The following is a 22,378-nucleotide window of genomic DNA, read 5'->3' as shown; positions in this document are numbered from 1 at the left end:
GGAGATTTGGAAGTGCGAGATAGTGACCTATGTAATCCTGGTCACTGAAAGGTCTGAATTATCCAGATGAGACCATGCTTGGAGCTTGGGGCAGAGCTAGCATATAATGAATGTACTGGTTTCCAGCATTAAGTTTTTATTAAAAAATTAAGTTCCTTTAACCCTTCCACTGAAATGTCACTCGGCTGGGGTTCTGAAGGGCAAACGTGCAAACGGCTGCAGTAATGATAGGGAGTCTTTGTGTAAACTACCCAACTCGACACCGAGTGATGTGTGGTTTGTGATGTCAGCAGAAACCGCAGATAGAATCGCTTGGGTTTCTATCTCTTGGCTAGAGAACGTCCCTACAAGAAAAGGCTGACCCTTGACTTCGCCAGAAACTTTCCCCAGACTTGGCCTCCACTAGTAGAAGGAGTCGCCCCCCTCCTGGCACCCCACGGGAATCCCAGAGGTGGGTCGTGGGGACGGCGACATTGGGGCGCGGTCCCTCCCGCCATGAGTAGACAAGGGCGGGGTCACAGGCACTAGGACTGACCGGGGCTTGGGGACCCCCAGTGTGGGGGGTGGAGCTGGCGCCGCGGGGTGCCAGCTCCGGGGAAGGGGGGCGGGGATCTGAGCGGCCCAGGGCCCCGCCCGAAGGTCTCGGAGCAGGCCGCGAGGTGGGGAGGGCCCGGCAGCCCCCGCCCCGCAGAGAGGCGGCGGCCGGTCGCAGCGCGGTGGCCCAACGGGGAGGTTCCTGGCGGACTGGGGGCCCCCCCGAGGTGAGAGAGGGTGGGGTCGGACGGCTTTACAAAGCCGGAGCGCTCGCCCCACCAACCGCAGGACCGCCAGACTTTGTCGCCGCGCCTCCAGCGTCTGCAGGTAGTCAGCGCAAGCGGGGCGGGGCCGCGTCTTGGGACATGGGGGACGCGCCAGGGTGGGAGGTGTTACTCAGAGGGTCCCTCCGTGCGCGCCCTCGCGGTACCCGCGCACCCAGGGGACGCGAGGGCTTGAAGCATCCCTTTGCACCCCTGGAAGAGGGGTGACCTGGTTACCTTACGCTGACCTCCTGACAGCTGCCCAGCGACACTGAGAACGCAAGGGGCCTCACAGGGTGTTAGCTTCCAATATACTTTGGGTGTTCTCTGCACCCTCCAACCCAACTGGCCTCCAACACACACACACACACACACACACACACACACACACACACACACACACCACGGAGGCGGAGGCCTGAGGGATTAGAGGGATAGAGACACTGTCACTCAGAAGAGATTAGAATCTGGGCAGGACGACGTGTCCATGCTGGAATCTTCAGAAAGTAGGTGCAGCATCTGCAGCTCCTCATTTCCAGCCCCCAGGTGATGCGTGATTGATTTTTCTTCGTTTGGTAGCTTTGAAAGCCCCAGGCTGTAAAAGGTTTGGGTCAACAATGAGACTTTAATCCATACAGGCTTTCTTTGCCCTGCTCTTTAACACTTTCTCATATCTGGAGGGGGGTACATTGGAGGGTCCTAAAACCTTGGCAGGGAATGTTCAAAGTTGCTAAGTGTTTTTCAATTTGTGACTTTTTGAAAAAGAAAATACAAACTTTCTTAGTTTGAGTCAGGTTTTATTTCTTTAACATGCGCGCATTCATTTGGAAAGAACTGGCACTGTCATTAGAGAGTGAGTCCAGTAAGTACGGCATCATTAGAACTGAAAATCAAGTTAACTGTATAGTTTTAGAAAAATTGCTTCCTAATGTATCTGTTTATGTGCTTTGTCACTGGGATGTGTCTCGCTGGGAATGCTGTCAATATCACCTTGGTGTCTTCCGAGGTTTTCCCTGATGTTGGCCACCTGACCTGGGACAGAGCCCAGTATGCCCCCTTCTCCTTGTGTTTCAGGTGGACACCAACCTGCTTGCAGGCCTCTAGCCCTGGTGTCTGGCGAGAGGGAAAAAGTATCAAAAATGTGCTCTTGGCAAGTTTGGGAGCAAGGAGGAATGCAGTAGATTTTTTCCCCCATTAAAGTTTTCACGTATTGGCAATTTAAAACCCAAAGCATTGTTTACCACCTGTCAGACTCACTCGTAAGTGTAAGGATTAACTAATAAAAGATTTGTAAAATGCTTCCTGAATATAAAATTCCATAAATATGCAAAATAGTAATAATCCACCCATTGTTAAATTTATGTAGCCGCTTCTGCCATGCATACAAGATGATTTAGAATGCATGTTTCCTGTCAATTAAACAATGAGTTTAGAGTAAAATAATGAGTTCAATTCACATCCTGTGAAACTTTGAAATAAAATTTCTCCCATAAGGCACCATCGGCAGAGAATCATAAAGTAAGCAGCATTTCAAAAAGTTATATATGGAATGGCACTTACCTTATGGCTGGGGGAAAAGGGACCCAGTAGTTGAACTTCCGAAACTAAGAAATACTCAGCCCTGGTTCAAGTGTGCCTGAACCATAAATATTCCCTCACGTTTTGGGTATGTCTAAGGGGAGAGCAAACAGCTTTTGTGGGATGGCCTTAGAGCTGGCTGTCCGCTTTAATCCATGAAATATGCCTCTCAGTATTTTAAGGCTAAAGTTTAATCTGTGGTTTTGTTCACAATGAAGAAAATCTTCACCATTACTTAGATAAATTATTCATTCTTCTAATACCATGGGCTTGGTTTTTAAGTATTCTTCATACTGGCAATCATTTTAATATCCTGCAGATAATTAAATTAATTTGTTCCCAGTGGATTGAGTGACATGTTAACATCACATTTTCTCTTTACGTGTATTTAATAATAGTGTCTCATTTTTCTGCTTACTGGTTTCCTAGAGTAAAACCTGTTTCTTATATGCTAATTGTAAGTACAAATATTACTAAGGATGGTCTTTTCTGTTTTATAAAGACAACTGTAGTTTTCCCAGTAGCAGATGAAGCTGTGAGCAGAACCACAAATTTGGAGATGTTTTTCTTGACATCTTCCCACCTTCAGTGGCCTTTTCTTATTTCCTCCACTCAGCCCTCAGATGAGTAGCTGCTGAACGGGCCCCAGCCCGGTATTCCAGAACTTCCCCACTGCTAGCACTCTTCCTTTATCCAAATCACTTAACCTCTGCCCTACTTATTTTCCAACAGTTTGGTTTGGGTGAAAGTGCACTTGGTGAAAAATCAAAGGAGTTTTCATTTACTGAGCACGGTGCCTATGATGTACCAGGCAATCAGCCACATTAGCTCATTCAATCCCTTTAACAATCTGATGCAGTCGATGTCATCTGTGTTTCACACAAAAGAAAACTGAATCTCAAAAAAGCTCTGGTACCCAAGGACAGGCAATTGATGAGTCAAAGAGCGAGGATTTGAACCAAAGCATTGTGGTGCTTCCTGCTGCATTGTGATCCTGATCCCTCAGAAGGGCTCACATTCTGGACTGAGGCATGGAAGAGTTCTCCCATTGACTGACTGGCCATTTGACCTCAGATCAGTCCCTTCAGCCCTTTGGGCTTCTGATTTCCTTTCTCTAATTTTGAATTAAATTCCCTCTCAGAGATGGAAGAGACCTTTGGATGCCAAGCACATAAACAGCTCCTCCCACAGGATTCCAGAATATGCTGTTCCCTGCCCTGGCCTTTCTTCCAACCCCCTCCCTGGTCTCTTTTTCCTTCCTGCTGGTCCAAGTAAATATTGCCCCCTCCAAGAGGTTCTTCCCGAATAGTCTTCTGTTATTTTCTATCTCAGGCCCAGTGATCCCTTTAAAACACTGATTACAAACCGCACTTATTTTACTTACACGTCTGTTTACATGTGGCTATTGTTTTTATCTTCTCCATCATTCCCCCATCAGACTATAAGCCGCATGAGCCTGGAGCTCTTTCTGCCTGACTTTTTTCATTACTGTCTTCTCAGGGTCTAGCACAGTGACGCACAGCACATAGCTGTGATCAGTAAGTGTGTATGAATGATTATGAATTATATGATTATAATTATATAATGAATAATTATCTCCTACAAAGGACATGTGATAATGGCCGATATACTGTCCCATCCCTGGGAAAAACCAAATGAAACATCATCAATCTTACACTGTTACCGTGAGCCTGAGTTATGTGAATGGGGATCCAAGTACAGTAATGAAGAAAACACGGCTACCACGGGACTCCCTGGACAAGCAGACACACTCCATATAGTCCAAGACCCATATTTTACAACAGAGAAAACTGAACCTCAGAATGATAACAGGAACTTAGGTTCAGAAGACACACTAGAGGGGCGCCTGGGTAGCTCAGTTGGTTAAGCCGTTGCCTTCAGCTCGGGTCATGATCCCAGAGTCCTGGGATCGAGTCCCACATCAGGCTCCTTGCTCCACAGGGAGCCTGCTTCTCTCTCCGCTTGTGCTCGCTTGCATGCACTCTCTCGCTCTCTCTCTCTTTCACAAATAAATAAATAAATAAAATCTTAAAAAAAAAAAAGAAGAAGAAGAAGAAGAAGAAGAAGAAGAAGAAGATGACACACTGGAGAAAACTAATGGTCCAAGCTATTATTTTATGGATGAAGACACAGAACATAAAATAGAGAACCTGTGCATCCTGACTTCCAGACCAGCACACGCCTCACCAAGCAGTCAAAAATCCCAGGGACTACCCAGTCAACAGTGGCAGGAAGTGTTAGGAAATGACACTTTTTTTTTTTTCCCAGAAATCCCAAAGAGCCTTAGGTTTCCCAGACCAATCCTGGATAGCAACATTAATACACAGTAGAACACTTTACTTCAGATAATCTTATTTTTTAAATTTTGTATGGCCTGTATAAATTTCAGTGACTCAATTTACTATTTTAATGATCTATCAGGCAGCCTTTTAATACCTATCATTAGTTTACCAGTTCTGTTTAAATGCTAAGGAGCTCCAAATGGCAAATCTACAGGGCTGAACATTTACCACTAGCATGATAGATTCAAGATACATTTAAAAGATGATTGATATTTTGAACTCCAAATGATGATGGCTTGTTGTTAAGGACTAAAATAACTTTTCTTCTCTAACTTAAAGAGCAATCCTTGCTAGAGTATTACATCCCATAAAAAAGGCAGTCCTTAAACTTTAGAGGGCATGAAAATCATCTGGAAGGCTTTTAAAAACCCAGATTGCTTAGAGCCTTTCTGCACATTTCTGAATTAATAGGTCTGAGATTCGGCCCAGACAACTGCATTTTTAACACCTTTGGTGATTTTCTCAATCAAATAGTCTGAAGACCTCACTTTGAGATTCAATAATACTCTTAGTATGTTTTGAAATTTTCCTGGTTCCTTATAAGAGGATTTTTTTTAAACAAACAAAATTGGGGGAAAGTTCGTGTGTTTGAAGCTAGCAAATAGTGTACTAGATATGATGGGAATCTGTTTCCTTGTAGCAAAAGCCGTATATATATAATCATGATATAGCTATTGGGTTTGATATTGCCCCCAAATCAAGAATGTTCCAAAATGTTTCTGTTGGGCCACAAAAGTAAATCAGTAATTAGCAATAAATTTAAGTGTTAGGTTCTGTGAAGCAGTAATGAAGCCCCTTGCCCTCCAGATGATTACACTCAGTATAGCAGAGAGAAAAGATTAATATCCACAAAACATTCAAGGAAAGGGCTGCAGATCAAGTACACAATGCCTGGTTAAATTTGAATTTCAAATACACAACAAATCATGTTTTAGTATAGGCATGTCCCATATAATATTTTTATTTGCTAAATCTGGCAACCATGCTCAGTGAACATTAGCATTTAATGTCATTAGTTTCCAGAACTTGGGGCTGGGTTGCGGGCCGGGTGGGAGAGGGGATGGTAATGCTGAGTGGTTGTTAAGCTTTGAGAAACTGATAAAAGTTCTGAACATGCTCCAGAGAAAAGTGCCCAACAGCATTTTCTAACACAAGTCTCATAGTATTGCATAGATCCAGGCTGCCAAAGCTCTTGGGGACATCAGGATCATTTGCAACGTAGACAGTAGAGGCCAGCTCTCCAAACTACTTCCTCTGGGCTGGTGGGTCTAGAAGGTATCTTGCAAAAGTAGAATGTGAACTTGGCCTTTTTTTTCTTAGATTTTATTTATTAATTAACTTGACAGAGAGAGAGAGTACAAGCGGGGGGAGCAGCAGAGAAGAGTAAGAAACAAACTCTCCGGTGAGCAAGGAACCCAACATGAGGCTCGATCCCAGGACCCCCGGGATCATGACCTGAACTGAAGGCAGGTGCTTAACCTACTGACCCACTCAAGCGCCCCTGGACTTGACCTTTAAGAGCAGGAGAATTTAGCTGGATTGTGGGTTTAGGAGAATTCTTAAGGCTGTGACAGAAGGCAGGTTCCCTTAGGCCTTGAGGATATTTAGTAAGGAATATTGAGAAATTAGCTTGGACTGGTTTCTCAAAAAGTCCAGACTGTGCACAGCCTTAAATTCTGAAGGGTTTTAAGACTGCCTATATTCGGAAACAGTGCGTGCTTAGTGATGTATCGGTTAGGGATGAGAAGGTGATCAAAGGGAGATGGTAGAGTGAAATAGGAGGCAGCCTGGGCTCCAGGGTCAATAGCCTGGTGTCAGCTCCTCCGTTAACAAGCTGGGAAGCCTTTAGTGTGTGTGCAAGTTCTGTGGGCCCCAATCTCTTAAACTGTGAATTGGGAATAATAATAGGGATCTTCTAACAGGGTGGTTGTGGAGAATGAAAGGAAGGGCTTGGCACAGTGGGTGACAACGCATATTCAATCGGTGGTACCTAACACTAGAATACAGGGTTGTTGTTGTTGTTGTTGCTGCCCCCTTAGTATTTAAGGGGTATCAGTGGCCCAGGAGCCTACAAGAATGGTGAAATATTGTTTGATCTGGATTTAGAGAAAGCTTTAACATCTCCCTTTTCCAAGTTAAAATTTCATTATCTAAAAACAGTAAGCACAGAAACAAGTTAGTAGAAGAATGTTTGTACTTTTAACTGAGGATCTCAAAGTAAATACATTCAACCCTTCCTGATTTTTCCCAGGAGAGGGAGTGTTATGGACAATTTCAATCACATACTCCTATCCAGAGTCAAGGAAACTTTAATTGCATGTGTTACTCTTAATAGCAGATTTGCCATCATAACTGTCTCGCGTTGGCTAATATTTAAATTAATTTGCACACGATAAGCTCCGACTCATCATTCAGAAAGTTGTTCCCCAAAGCCATTTAAACCGCAAAGCAGATGAGTTTATCGGAGAGAATTCATGCAACACCCTGCCTTCTCATAGTTGACTGATAACGCAGCAAATGGGCTCCTAGGGGCTCTGGAGTCTGACTTTTCAGGTTCCAATCCTAGCCATCTCCTGTGAGCAGCTTTGTGACCAGGCAAATCGCTTTGCCTCTCCAGACCTCAGTTTCTCCCTCTCCGTAAAATAAACCTCCTAACAGCCTTCCCTCCCAGGGCATGCGCACAGAGCTCTCACATGGTTTCTGGTTCCCAGGAGGCATCCCACAGAATTCTGTGACCTCATTGTCATCTTCATCTTATCAGGATGTTATTTCTTTAATATATGTATAAAGAATTTAATTTAGGAAAACATCTAATAATGTGGGAAGTATTTATGATCTTTAGTCACCTCTTAATGTATTGATTTACACAGCCAGGGCTATTGAGAACATTTTCCAAACCAGAGTCCAGGCTTTTTATTCCAAAGAATGTTTAATCCCAGTTTTCATGATGTGTCACTTTGTCCAGCTCATCCATCTTCAACTTTTACAGGGTGATTGTGCTTTTCTAAAAAGCTTTGGGTTTCAAAACTGTATATTAAAGCGTCTGTGCTCTAGAATTTACTTGGCTCATAAACCTATGGCTCGGAACAATATGGGATTGGTTTACAGTACATTATAGTTACAGGTATGATAGTTATGGTTTATTTGGTCTGCGCTGAGCACCTTGAGAGCATCTCCCACAGTGCCTTAAAGATGGGAGACTCAAATACTTATTGAATGAAATTAATGTGTAACAAAATACCTCGCATTGTTTCTCTGAAGATACGTTTCCCTCACATTAGGAAATCTAACTTTTAAAAAAATGAGAACAAGGCAAAGACTTCTGACTTTCATGCATAAGAGCATGAGTCTGATATTTCTAGACTGAAGTACTGAAAGTGAATTTGGAGATCTACCATTGATATTTCCTAGAAGAGATATCTATGGACTATAACACCTTCTTTGCATTAGCTGGTCCCTTTATCTCAAATATTCTCCCCTCGGATATTGCTTGTTTTATGTTCATTTTTTTTATAGTCTACCCTACCTCTACTAGACTAGAAGCACCCTGAGGTTAGAGGTCAAGCCTACACATTTATTGCTGTTTACTGCAATAAACAGCTACAGAGTATCTATTGCAGCGTTAGGCACTTAGTGGGTAATCAATAAATAGGCTGTCAATTAGTTGAGTGTCAGAAGACCAAGATCTGGTCTTATGGAATTATTCCACTGCAAAGCAGTAATCTTTTTTTTTTTTTTTTAATCTTTTGGGTCAAAACCACCTTTCAGAATTGGAATTAAAATCACAAAATGCCTCATTAATAAAATTTTACATGCTCAAAATTTTGCACATAATCTCAGTCCCTGGGCCTCAGTCTAGGAATCCCAGTTCTAAAGGTATATATGTAAATATTAAGAAAATCTAACTGAAATATTAAACTAAATATCACAAAAAATTTAATTACTATAAATACCAATGTGTTAATATTCATGCATTTATAGTAATAAATTATATGTTGCCTCGGGAAAATTCTGCAACTCTCCAAAGGAAAAAAAAAAGGCATCTATAAATGTTGAATGTTTTATTTATATGCTGGAAAGGATTTAAGGCTTATAGAGAAAGGCTAATAAAAATACATACTGTACAGCAATATAAAATATATTTCAAAGAGGTAAGAAAAAATGAGTCAAAGGAAAAAAATAAGGCTAAGAACATAAGATGGGGCCAGGAGAGAGATTCATACTGAAAATTTATGCCATGAAATTCAACACTCTTGCTAGAAGATAGTAACAAATTTTGTCCTCAGTTTTTCATCAGCCAGTGCAAAGGAGAAAAATATAATCAGTTATGTCCTGCAGAGGGTCTTGTTTTATATATACTTTTATATGAATACATGGATATGTATTTAATAGCAAACTGCTTCTTAAAAGAAGGAAGTTTCATTATCATAATGAAGAATGGAGATTATATTTCCAATGTTCATTTACGGCAAGTGCCCTTGTACCGGAGCCTGAAATAACCCATAATGAATGTCCAAAAATAACTGACACTTCGGATGTTTACATGAAGATGTTATGGCTTTCCTTGAAGGAGGAGACCTCGCGAGGTCAGTGAGGCCCTCGCAGAGCTCAGAGGAGGGTGGGGGACAGGCTAGGAAAACAAAGGGTTTTCTGCATTGTCTCACACTCCATCAGTCCCTGCAGCAGTTCACCCTTTCCACTGCTGCACACTATTTAAATACGATGCCTTGAAGCTCTCATTCTCCCCTTGAAGGCGTATGAACCTAGGATGTTGTCTAACATTAAGTTATTCCCCCTAACCTTAGTTTCCTTGGATAACAGTCTGTCATAGGGACTTCTACGCCTTCTCTCTTTGAGAGAGCAAATACAATAACTAGCTTCTCAGAACATTATGTGGATTTGTGGCATTCTCAGAGGGGCTATAAATGGATCACATTGACAGCTTTATTTGTCATTCTTAAATGGAATGTGTTTTTCCCCCTTTGAGTTAAATCGAAATCAGATGGCATTTCTTATTTCAATGTGGAATGTTTTTACTCTCATAATTGCAAAATGGCATTCATAACTGATACTATTCTAATTTACAAAATTTGTGTTTTATTATTGGGGGGTTTCTATTTGCAAAGTAACTGAAGGAAAACAACTTATGCAACATTTTCGTTTTGCCTATTTATTGAGATCCTGATATAGTTGCTAGAATTTTGTCGCCATATGGAAGCAGAGACAATTATATTGCATGTAATGACATGGATTTTAGAAGCAAGGATATAAAAAGACATACCCAGCAGAATACCCACAACCCAGAGACTAAAACATTTTTGAAACCTCTTCTCTCCTTTGCCTCTCCAGCTTGTCCCTGGTCTCAATCATCTCTTCCTTTCCTTATAATGGCTCTTGTTCAATATATGTAGGGGCAAATTGGCAAGAATAAGGTTGAAGGCACTATTTTCATATCTTAGCATATTTCTTTTATGCTTAAACCAGTTGCTTCGGCCCAAGTGAAATTTTTCATTTAAAAAAATCCCCATCACTGGGGCGCCCAAGTGGCTCAGTCGCTTAAGTGTCTGCCTTCAGCTCAGCTCATGATCTTAGGATCCTGGGATCGACTCCCACATGAGGCTCCCTGCTCAATGGGGAATCTGCTCTTCCCTCTCCCACTCCCCCTGCTTGTACATGTGCTTGCTCTCTCTGTCAAATAAATAAATAACATCTTTAAAAAAAATCCCCATCACTCGCATCAACCCACTACTCAACCTGTGTGAGAAAAGAAGCCCTCCTACTTTAATTTCTGAAATCCTCCAAAAGCTCCCAATGTTCTTGTTACTGATTTCAATGCTGTGCTTATCTTTAGAATTTTCAAACACTACGCAATGGGTACATTTTTCACACTGAATTTATATGTGTTTATTTTCATGCTCATTTTATACACATGTTCAATAAAGTCAGCTTTACCAAGTACCCACTAAGTGCCAGACACTCTTAGGGTACAATGAATGGTTTTAGGTATCCCTGCCCTCATTTGGCCTACAGGCTGCCTGGTGGGGAAGAGAGACAGTAAAGGAATGACACAAATCGGTATGAAACTGAAACTGTTGTAAATATGCCACAGGGAAGAGATACAAGGTTCTGGAAATTGAGATCTAAATAACAGATAGCAGTCAACCAGACAAAGAGTAGAGGCAGAAGGCATGACGTGGAAGGTGTGGAAAGCTATGACGTACAGCAAGAAGAAGAGAACAAAAGCAATGGGAGAGACTGAAGGAAGATCATGTAGCCGGAGTACAGAGAGCAGGGGTGAACAGCATGAGTCTGCAGATGTGATCAGGGGCTGTCACCATGAAAGGCTTTTAAGCCATAGCAAAAAATATGTCTTCATCCTAGAACCAATGAGAAGGTTGGGAGAGGGGAGGGGGGATTGTGGTGAGTTACATCATCAATTTGCTATTTCAAAAAAATATTTCTGGCTACAATGCAGAGTATGAGCTGGCAAGGTGAGAAGTTCGTGCAGACCAGTTGAACATTTTCAGTACGGAGATACTGGTAATATGGCCTAGGGGAGGAAGGATGAGGTGGTGGTGATTTCTAAAAATGAATGGATTCAAGAGACAGGGAGGAGGTAAATTCTGCAATACTGACATGGCGCCCATGTGGAAGTGTAAGGGAACACTGGAGGAGGAACAAGTTTACAAAGACAGACGCTAAGTTCAGTTAGACATGTGAAGTTTGAATTCTGTAGGAAACATAAGAGGACAGAGCAAAAAGACTCTGGATTGTGGGTGTGGAGCTTGTCAGAAAGCTCTACAGTTTGGATGTAAACTTGTGACTCATCTTTAATCCATAGTTCTGGCTCTGACGGATATGATCCATAGATGGACTTGACTGCCTACAGGAAGCTAACAGAGTGAGTAATGGGGATGACAGTCTTAAGGAATTCAAATCCAGAACAGCCAAGTAGTGAATGGTGAGCTTGTAAAGGATGAAAGGAGTAGTTTAATAGAAGGAAACCTAGGAAATTGCTGGATCATGGGGGCTGGCGAGGAGGGGGGCAAGGGAGCGGGGATTTCATTTCAAGAGGGTGAGAGTGGTCAGTTGGCTTGAATGTGTAATATTGAGAACTGCTTTTCTATTTAGCAAGTGTGGAGAGCACCAATCAGGAGAGAATTGTTTTGAATTAAAGAAAAATCGCTAAGTGATATGTATGGGAAATAGAGTTCTAACTGGTTTGCAGTCATGCCTATTTGAGAAGATTTCACATTTCATATTTTACATCTCTCCTAACGAGATACCTAGGAAGCTAACATGATAGAGAAGAAAGCCATTCTGACATGTTGGTGATCACAGTAGAGTGGAACTGGGGTGGAATTTGAGCACAGAAGAGTCTGAAGTCCTGGGATCTGAACTGGAGAGAAAACGTGAATCTGACAGCAAGGAAATTTATGAGCACAGTACTGCCTGTTTCTCTACCCAGGGATACGTGCACCCTGGGTAAATAAACCAAATGTTCATGAAGCAGTATGGACTCGCCTCACCCACTTGCTGGCATCCCTGTTTAAAAGGAGACTGTGGGCTGACACATCGCACAACCCATTCTCCTTTGAGGTGAGCTGCAGCCTCAGCTTCCCTCCTAGCACGGGCTCCACCACAATGGTCTGCGCATGCGCGTGCGGGGGTGGGGGTAGAAGTTAATACGTCAGCCAGTGAGCTCTGTGATGAGGCAAAGGTCAGACTGCAGAGGTGTGCACTGCCGATGGGAGGTAAGAAAAGGAAGATGACTATTGGTAATTATTTGCAGTAGTTTGTCTCTAAAAGGGACAGGAGATTGGAGGGCAGCTGGAGAGAGGTCACTGGATGAGCAAGCACTCGTTCAGTCAACAAATATTAAAATATCTTCTATGTGCCTGGCGCTAAGACAGGTACCAGGAAGGTATTTTCCAGCCCTAATGGGAGATCTTCCATAAACTATATTTCATGTGATAATCTCAAATGCAGAGTGACTAAATATTTTGTGATATGATTCACTGGAACAAATGCAACATCTTCCCTCAGATATAAACCACCTTACTTGATCTTTGTAAAATGATCAAATTTGTGTTAAAATAAAAAAAGAGAAAAATTACATGCCCATCTGTACTTCTTTTTTTCTCATCCTCTCTCCTTCCATTCCATTCCTTCCATTCCAGTGTCCCAAATCTGGACAGTCTTGCTATTGTCACTTACTCAGAAAATATTTTCTAGAATGATGTTCTTAACCCTACATTCAGAGCCTCTCATAGTGCTATTTGATGTTTCAAATATGTTTTGATCTATAATTTATAGAGCACCCACATAATGAAATATTGGCTATTACCCCCATGGAAGTTAGAAATGTGAATAAGGCAGGATTTCCCTAGCTAGACTATAAGCTTTATGAGGGTTTTGGGGACTACTGTGTTTAAAGCATATAGTCAGAGTACTATAAGTGGGATTTTTGTGGTAAAGTTACAATTAAGGATCCTTGGGTTTGCAGAGAAAGGTACACTAAATTCTTACACAAGAATTCAGAAATATCCCTGGAAGAGGTAATATTTGAAATGGATGTTAAAAAATGAGCATTTAAGACAGCAGAAAGTTAGTCAGCAAAATCACAGAGGCAAACTACTTTGTGGAGGAGAGGAAGAGTGAAGAGAAATGGTTTGGTATGGTTGGAGAGGTTATATGGAAAGTAGTAAATGCACTGATCTGGGATATTGGGAAGCTCTGCTGAGGAGTGCCTAGACTTGATCCTAGACTCACTGGAAGTGTCAGGAGTTTTCAAACAAGTGGAGAAGCATGATGTTTAGGAAGAAAACTGGGATCATCAGGAGAGCTGGGAACTAATGAGGACTGGAAGCAGAGAGTACCTCAGATGGGAGGCCACTGCCTGGATGGAAGATAGTAGACAGGGGATGAGTTTCTGCCATGATGATGGCCTTGGAATGTCAAAGGGAAGTTGAACTTCCTGTGCTCAAAGTGGTCGTAATAAGTTAGATGTGTGTGTTTGGGAGGTGCAGTGATGGGGGAGAATGAAGAGGACATCACATGTTCAAGCCAGGGAGAGTGGCAATCCCACTGATTTTAGGGACAGAAAGAAAAGCAAATTCAGGAGATAATAGGGATGAGGATCCAGCCTAGAAAGCATGAGAAAAAGGTATTAATTTAAGACATGTAAGCCATGGGTGTGCATGAAATTACTGTCAAGTGGAGAACCTTGATGAAGGCCCACATTTAAGGAAAGGAAAAGAGCCAGAAGAGGAAAATTGAGGAGTTTCTTGCAAGATTGGAAGTGAGATTTCAAGGAAGTCAAGAAAAAATATGGGGATCTCAAGGATGAGGACTCAAGCTGTGATTTTTTTCACCTATAAAGGTGATCCTGAACAGCATGGGTTTGAAATGCAGAGTCCACCTAGCAGATTTTTTTTGATAAATACAGTAGAGTACTATAAATGTATTTTCTCTTCCTCATGAATTTCTTAATAACATTTTGTCTAGCTTACTTAGTTATAAGAATACAGTATGTAATGCATGGAACTTACAAAATGTGTGTCAATCAACTGCTTATGCTATCAGTAAGGCTTCCAGTCAATAGTAGGCTCTTAGTAGGTACATTTTGGGGGAGTGAAAAGTTATATATGGATTTCTGACCATGCAGGGTCAGCACCCCTTACTCCTGCATTGTTCAGGGGTCAACTATATAATCATCTGGTTGTATCTTTCTCTTCCTTTCCCTTCTGGATTGGCCCCGTGGAATGGGTGCAGCTGTAAGTCCTGTATCATGTCTAGGTTCACACTTCATCCTTGCAGCTCCATGCCCTACTAAGCAGTGACTGGCCTACAGTCGCCATCCATCAGTGACTTCCTTTGGAAGCTCCCCATCCCCCAACTACTGAGACATAACTTAAGGAAAGAAGCTCCGTGCATGTGTGTGTGTGTGTTAGGAAGGCACAACAAGGGGGAAGTGCTGGGTGATTTGTTAACTGGGCATCAGTGGGCTTATATTTAGTATTTTCCTAATTCAAGCTTCATGTTTGTCTCTAGGAATAATACAATTTTATGGCGATAATAACTACCTCCAAGCATAAGTAGTGTTTTGCCCTTCAGCTTTCATGGTGGGTAGTCAGGCCCACTTTGTTATGTAGTTCATTTTATTTCACTGTTCGAATGTCGTGTTTTCCATGAAAAATTTTTCTGGGAATTTTGTATCAGGACAATTTCTTTGGGGGGGAGTAATGCATTTTCTCCTTTCTTTCTTTTTTTTTTTTTTTAAAGATTTTTTTATTTTATTTATTTGACAGAGAGAGATCACAAGTAGACAGAGAGGCAGGCAGAGAGAGAGAGAGAGAGAGAGAGGGAAGCAGGCTCCCTGCTGAGCAGAGAGCCCGATGCGGGACTCGATCCCAGGACCCTGAGATCATGACCTGAGCCGAAGGCAGCGGCTTAATCCACTGAGCCACCCAGGTGCCCCCATTTTCTCCTTTCTAACAATAGAAGTTATCAAAGAAATTATGTTCTCCTTTTATCTAAATTACCAAGAACTTCAAATCCAAAAGGTAACTTAAATTATCTCAAATGTTGACCAATGTAGGTGGCATATGACCATCTTCCTTTTTTTACTCTCAACACTGTTATTTTTATTCATATTTCATTACTTCTCTACTTGGAAGCCACCCCAAATCCTTATGATGAAGAGTCAGGACATAAAATAAATTAAACACTTCCACTGTTAACTAAATATCTTTCCAGACATCATCTCCTTTGATCATCAGAACAAGCCATTGATTATATTATTACTCCCACCAGAACCTTGGTGAAGTCAAGGATATAAAATTCACTCAGACAAGGACTGAGTGGGATTCAACCCTCGGTCTTCTTTCTCTTGTGACAGTGGTCGTTTCAGTCTATCTGGCTCAGAATTTGTGGGCAGCTGGTTGATGGGTAGGTGGCATAGAGTTGGCTGTGATAGCTCTCATCCAGATGAGAACTAACCGCTAACGTAAGAGGCTAGTATTGTTTGGGGCAGTTTTCTTCTTTACGATGAACTAGTGCATATTTCTGTCTCCTCCCTAGATTTTATAACATTCAAGAAGCACATGAAAGGGAGCTCTCTCATCAAGTATTCTTGATTAAGTTACGAAAATGGAACGGAAGTTCATTCTCCCCCTTCGTATGGTAAGTAACTACTAATTGGAGTAAGATTTGCCTTTCCCCTCCTCCTAATTTCCTCTCAATATTTACAAAAGAAATGGAAATGCTTCTGGTGTGAAAGTAGCATGATTTATGAATCCTATCCAGATCTGTCTTCAGAATATTTCATTAAAAAGGAGAACTTGGTGAAATTTTGGTTTTTATAAATTCTAGTTTCATATGTTTTATCTCGCTTAGAACTGGAGTCATTGTGAACCACATATGAGTTTTGATAATTATAATAACATAACTCTTCTACCCACTTGATACACACTTTTAATTCTTTGGTGCAAATTGACATGTGGACTCTGAAAAGTCATGGCCACATAAAAGAAAGATTTAGAAATGCCAGATTGCTGGGCAGTGGCATTTCTCTTCATTCCAGAAGCCCTAGTTTGGAGCAGCCATCCTTTTGGCCTGGCACTGACTGTCTTTAACTAGAAAAACATCTCTCTTTGCAAGTGACGAGAACTGAGTCACCCCACGTGAGCAAAATCAGCTCTTAAAGAAAGGGCAACATTATTAAGTTCTGTCACCAGGATATTGTGCCTGCAGGACTTAAAATGATTTGAGACAGTTCAGTCCCTTTGTCCACCCACAAAATCATTTATTTTCACCCTTCATTGTATTTTACTTTTCTTTCTATGTTCCAATGCATGTTTAAAAGAAAAAGTCTATTATGTAAAGCTGTGAATATTCATTAATACATTTCATTTATTCTAACAAATTAGGAAGGTGGGCATCTCCGAATTTGTGGGCAGGCTGGATTAGAGATAACTCTCAAACAAATGTGGGCTTTATTCTTTAAACTACATATAGTAACTCCAACAAAACATTACAAAGTAAAAATCCTTAAGGAGACCTGTAATAATAAATCATATGAACATTTTGTTATTAGCATATAGATTGGATGTATGTAGGAGCTTGTAAAGTGCCTGAGGTTCACTGAAAATAGTTTATTCTGTGTCTAAAAAGTGTATGCAAGATTGAAAATAAATGTTTAAAACACCATATATTATCTACTTATAAATAAAGTGTTTGCAAAAGCAAAGGTAAATGTCAGCCCAGCTCATGAAAAAAATTATCAAAAGATTTAAATTTATTGAAGCCATAAATTAATGAGATATTACCATGTGTGCATAAATAACTTAAAGAATAAAATTTGCTGATCCTTCTCTCATATGGATATTTGTGCTAATGATTCAGGATCCTATTTACTCTATTAGTCCCCAAAGTAATTGCTTATTTGAAGTTCTGTCTTATGGGTTTTCAGTTAATTAAATCCATTTGCATTTTATGCACACATTTTAAATTCTCAAGTCCTATTTTTCATAAGCCAGATTCAAATATGTTCATGTAATAATACCTCTCATTAAGGCATTAGTCTTTCATTTTTCAAGGAACTTTCAAAATAGCCATATGCATAAAATGCTTATTAATGAAATCCAATCAATATTTTAGAAAAGTCAACCCATTAAATGTTATTTTTTTAGTTTGAATTTTCCTATTTGTAATGGTGATTACTATGCTGAACCTACTTCCAATTTCTAATTTTTCGGTTAGCTTAATTTATTCAATGATTTTTTTTTTTTTGCTTGATTTTGCTTCGCAGTTTTTAACGTCTAATATGCCTTTAGAATTACAACCAACCTTTTCCCAAAGAGTAGCTTTTTCAAGGTATACACATATTAACTGGTTGATCTTGCCAGTCCGGTTAGGATAGCACTAAAACATGAAGCAAAACTTTTCTAAATCTGAGGAACGGAGTATAACAATTCACAAAATTAGGGCTATCTTTAAAAGTGTCATTTTCTCAAGCTTTCAGATACTTGAGAAGTTGTGAATTAAAGTACACAAGTAATAAAAATTGTAAATACCTTCATTAGATCCAAACTGCCCTAGCTTGGAAGCTTGAAGAAGCTACTAAATATAGGAGAGTGGAGATACACAGAAGAGAGGTCAGGAAGAGCCATGGAATCCATGCCATGTGCCCAGGCTCTAAAACCAAAGCACATGGCAGGGCCAGATGCTGGGAAGGGCACCTGGGCGCACAATCTAGAGAGCTGACCTGAAACCCAATTTTGAAATCACACCTAACTGAACTATCTCTAGGTGGTTATTAAACGTTTATCTAGTTTACCGTTTATCTAAGCTTAGTCGTTCCTCTGTGCAAAAAAGATACGGAATGCAGCATCTGGATACATTTAGGTTCCAATTCCAGCCTAAGATTATATGTGAATCAAATAAGGATAGAGTATCCAAAAGGAGAAAAAAGAAGAACAAGCAAGAGAGGGAAGGAAAGAGGAAGGATAGCCTGAAACCAAGATAAGTATGAGTTATTTTGACCTTCCTGGCAATATTGGACAATAATGTACTTTTGTTGACCTCTTATCATGAGATATAAGTATAAAATGGAAAACATTTTTGATATGCTGAAAGACTCATACACTTTATAATAAAATAAACAAATTTCATTCAATTAAATCTTATTAATTCTTTGAAGCAATGATCTCTGTAAACTGTAATGCCAATAGTATCCTAAGAAGATAACATTTTCTTGGTAACTGGAATCGCCCTAAGGAAGCATTTCTTCTCATTTAGACAAAGTAGGAATAAAGCACTTGTATTACCACTTGTATAAATTTTTAATACTGAATAAAATATTAGTGTTTAGTGTAATATTGATTCTCAACATAATACCCCTCCGTAATAGCATGCTAATTGGTTAGAATTAAATCAGACAGATTCAAAAACCCTGAGAACACACCATCTAACACTTGTAATTTTTTTTCATTAGTTTCCAGAATTCCAATTAAAATGGAATTAATCTGCCAAATAAAAGGCCATGGTACAATAAAGTTTCCATGCACTGCATCACGTGCATGTCTTCCTCCTTCCCGGGGCTGCACCCCTACGATGAGATCTAGAAGTGAGGAGGGTGGGAGAGGGCACATCATGACTTGTGGGTTCCACCCACACCATTAACAGCCTTCGAAAGAGGTAGGCAGCCTCTGTGCGTGCCAGCTCTCTTATTTCCCACTTGTGAGACCTGCAGAGTTTTACCTGAAACTTGTAGAGCCGCAGTTTCCTTGTCAATAAAATTACTAATCTAACAGTACCAATCTCCTGGAGTTGTTGAGGAGGTAAAACAGAGATTTGTTGCAACTAGGGGTGATTTTGTTTTTCCCCACCGTGAGACATTAAGTAATGTCAGGGAATGGTTTTGGAGGTCACAACTGGGGACAGTGGGCGTGATATGGGTGTCTAGGGAGTCCCAGCAGGGATGCTGCTATTCTGGATGCCCAGGACAGCCCCCCCCCCCCCATAACAAGAAGTCCTCTGGTCCAAAAGGTCAATAGTGCCAAGACTGAGAAACCCCAGAGAACAGTGATGTCTTGTCTGTAATGTCAGCATAATGTCTGACACATAGGAGGCCCTCAGAGAATGTTTGTAGAATTCCATTGTTATTGTCATTATTTGTTTGACAGGGAACTCCAAATCACCCTCACCATATGAGGACTGAGTCCTATAAGCAATTCAGCAAGTCCACCACAAGTGGACTCGGTCATGCCTATCTGCTAGGTCATCCAGATGGACTGTTCCGTTGTTAGGTGCCTTCAGGAATGGACTGACCTACTTAATACTGGACTGGTCTACCAAACTCACGGGCAGGATTGTACCAAAGTTCGTGGGCTATCCTTTAATTTTTACCTTCTTAGGAATTAGAAACAAATAGGAAGAGACAAGTAAAAGGTAACCTACAGTACCAGGGGACTATTACTTTTTAACTCCTGCTGTTAGAAAGGGCTCAGGAGTCTCCTGATGATCATTTCCTTTACAAAATAAGCTGATGTCTGGACAAATGGCTGGGAAATATGGTCTTCTGGTTAAAATAAGATCTTGACTACACTATAGACAAACATTATCAATTTCAAAATGAATCAAATGAGACAAAATAGTTTTAGCTTCATGTTAAAACAGTTTAAAGAGGGGAAACTGGCTTAATCCAAGACTTTCAAGGTCAAACAGACCTGAGTTTGAATTTCAGCTTTATAAACTTCAAGCTGAATGATCTTGAATAATTTGCCTTCTCTGAGCTCAGTTTCCTCATCTAATAGGCAGAAAATTATGTCATAGGGTTGTTGAGAGAATTCAATGATAAAGCATTTGACTTAAGTTAGAAGTGAATAAATGGTACTTAATGCTTCTTCTGGAGACCCTGCATTGCCTTGGGGTTCTAATCATAGCCATTGGTTCTCCTCCTAAGAATGGTAACTATATGTAGGTACTTCTTATTAACAGAGGAAGCTCAACATACATCCATTACCTCAATGAACAAAAAATCTGAGACTTACTTCAATAACAGTGATTTAAGAAGAAAAAAGAAAAGGTACATTTTATACCTGGAGTTTCCCAGTGAGAATTTTTTTTTCAAAGAAAAGGTGGATTTCCTAAATTAAAGAATGAATGATGTGCACATCTTTCTGGCATATTTTAATATAGTTGATAATCCACTTTTTAATTAGCCACCTAATTATAAATTCAATAGAAATTTCCCTAGGTGAATGTAGTAACCTACTTCAGAGAGAGAAATGGAGCTCTGAGTGGGCAGTCCTACTGTGAATTTTGACACTATTTTAGGTTCAATTTGTTCTAAGCCTAACTGGCTCAGGAGAGATAGGGAGAGCTCTGTTTCATAACCTAATAATTCTGACTGCCAGGAAAGTTGACTATAAGGCTAAATTCACCTTTTATTAGTATTTTTATTTTTCTCTTTTCTTTGTTCCCTGGAGAAGACCCAACTCTCTTTTTTTATCTTTCCATCACTCAAATGTTTTAAATTTGAAAGTGAAAACATTTATGCATATTCTACACTATGGCTCCCTTCATTTTCTTGGTGGTTTGCTTTCTTAACTCAAGGTTCCCTTACTTTCAACTCCTAAGAGGCAAGGGACTGAAAAGCATGTGAGGGGACCATCTCAATGTCTTAATCCACACTTACTTAATTCCACAACCCAGAATGTGCTAAGGAGGGAGATTTTTTTTAATCTTATTAATTAGCAATAGATGTTTGAATTTCCCAAACCCTAATGGTTATTTTTTATCATTAGTTGCTTATGACCTTAGTTTAAAATGTTTTCAAACTCACCAACTGGTGTTATAGAAATGAAATTGATTGCTTTATTGAATTCTCTCTTCCAACCAGTTTTAGCTTTGTGTAGTTACAACTTCAGTATGTTTACATATAATTGTAAACTATTGTCTCTCATTAATTTCTGGCTCATAGCCATTAAATGTATGCAGAGAGGAGAGGTGAACTGTTTATTTTAATTAATTGATCTCCTTGCTTTCACCCTTGCCTCCTGCAGTCTATTTTCAATAAATTATGAGTCAGATCATATTGTTCCTTGACTCAGAACTCTCCAGTACATCCATTTCAATCAGATTAAAAGCTAGAGCCTAACAATGATCTTCAAGGCCATATATGCCTTAGCCCACCATGACCACCATCTCCTACCCCGACTTCCACATTCACTCCCCTCCAGCCACTCTGGTTTCCTTACAGTTCTTCCAATACACCAGACATGTCCCTGCCTCAGGGCCTTTGTACTTGCTACTTCCTGTCTGAGACAGTCTTCTCCAAGAATCCACATGATTTGCTTCTCTTCAAGTCTTTGCTCAAATATCAGCTTCTCAATAGGATCCTCACTGACGACCCTTCTAAAATTGCAAATCCTTCCCACACTTCACTATTCCTTCCCTGGTTTATTTTTCTCCATAATACTTGTCACCTTCTAATAATTTCTATAATTTACTCATTTATCTATTTTTCTGTCTCCCTCCACTAGAATGTAAGTTTCATGAGGGTAGCAGTTTTTATGAGTTTTGACTGGTGTATCCCAAGTACCTACTCCAAAGCCTGGTATCTGGCAGGCACCTGATATATATTAATTGAACTGAAGTAGAATTACACACTTACTGACACTGCATTTCCCTCAAAGCCTTCATTCACCTTCTATAGCCTTTATCTCCTGCTCCTCTGCCACTATAACTCCTTTAGGAAAACTTTGACCTCCCAACCCCCAGCTGGATTTTGGAAATGGAAAAAACAGTTTCACTGTGTTTCCTTTTGATCACTGATGAGCTTTAACTAGGATAAGTTTGCATTTTAGCCATATTCCTTTCCTATTAGATGAGGAGATTGTAATCACCAAAATGGTGAACTGACTGGGATAAACTAGATTCCTGATCAGAATACTCCTGTGTGAATCCTGATCCAAAATAAAGGGGCAGGAGGAGAGAGATACAGATGGAAAGGCCAAGTTCTATAAATAGCCAAATGAAAGAAAATATGGGGAATTATTTTTCTTTGGACCTAGGTATACTTTTCTTAGCACACATGTTCCTAACACAAATATTAGATCCTTAAACATGATTCAA

The 22,378-nt window shown here is 40.4% G+C and overlaps 1 protein-coding gene across 7 annotated transcripts in view; it reads left to right on the top strand.

Moving 5' to 3' along the window:
- The first annotated feature begins 374 nt into the window (after window positions 1–374).
- Window positions 375–22,378, top strand: part of RHOBTB1 (Rho related BTB domain containing 1) — a 122,513-nt gene continuing 100,509 nt past the window's right edge. For 3 of the 7 annotated variants that reach the window (XM_047701904.1, XM_047701896.1, XM_047701891.1), the window contains exons 1-2: window positions 644–861; window positions 15,821–15,922. The gene's annotated coding sequence lies outside the window, so the exon portion shown is untranslated. Of the gene's footprint in view, window positions 452–643; window positions 862–11,623; window positions 11,640–12,317; window positions 12,338–15,820; window positions 15,923–22,378 lie in introns of those variants that run through there. The other 4 variants (XM_047701907.1, XM_047701893.1, XM_047701892.1 and 1 more) reach the window with 3 other exon arrangements.

This window comes from Lutra lutra, chromosome 14 (assembly GCF_902655055.1).
Source record: "Lutra lutra chromosome 14, mLutLut1.2, whole genome shotgun sequence".
Classification (NCBI taxonomy): Eukaryota; Metazoa; Chordata; class Mammalia; order Carnivora; family Mustelidae; genus Lutra; species Lutra lutra.
Note: the sequence above shows the minus strand (reverse complement) of the source record. Positions and strands in the feature narration are given on the sequence as shown.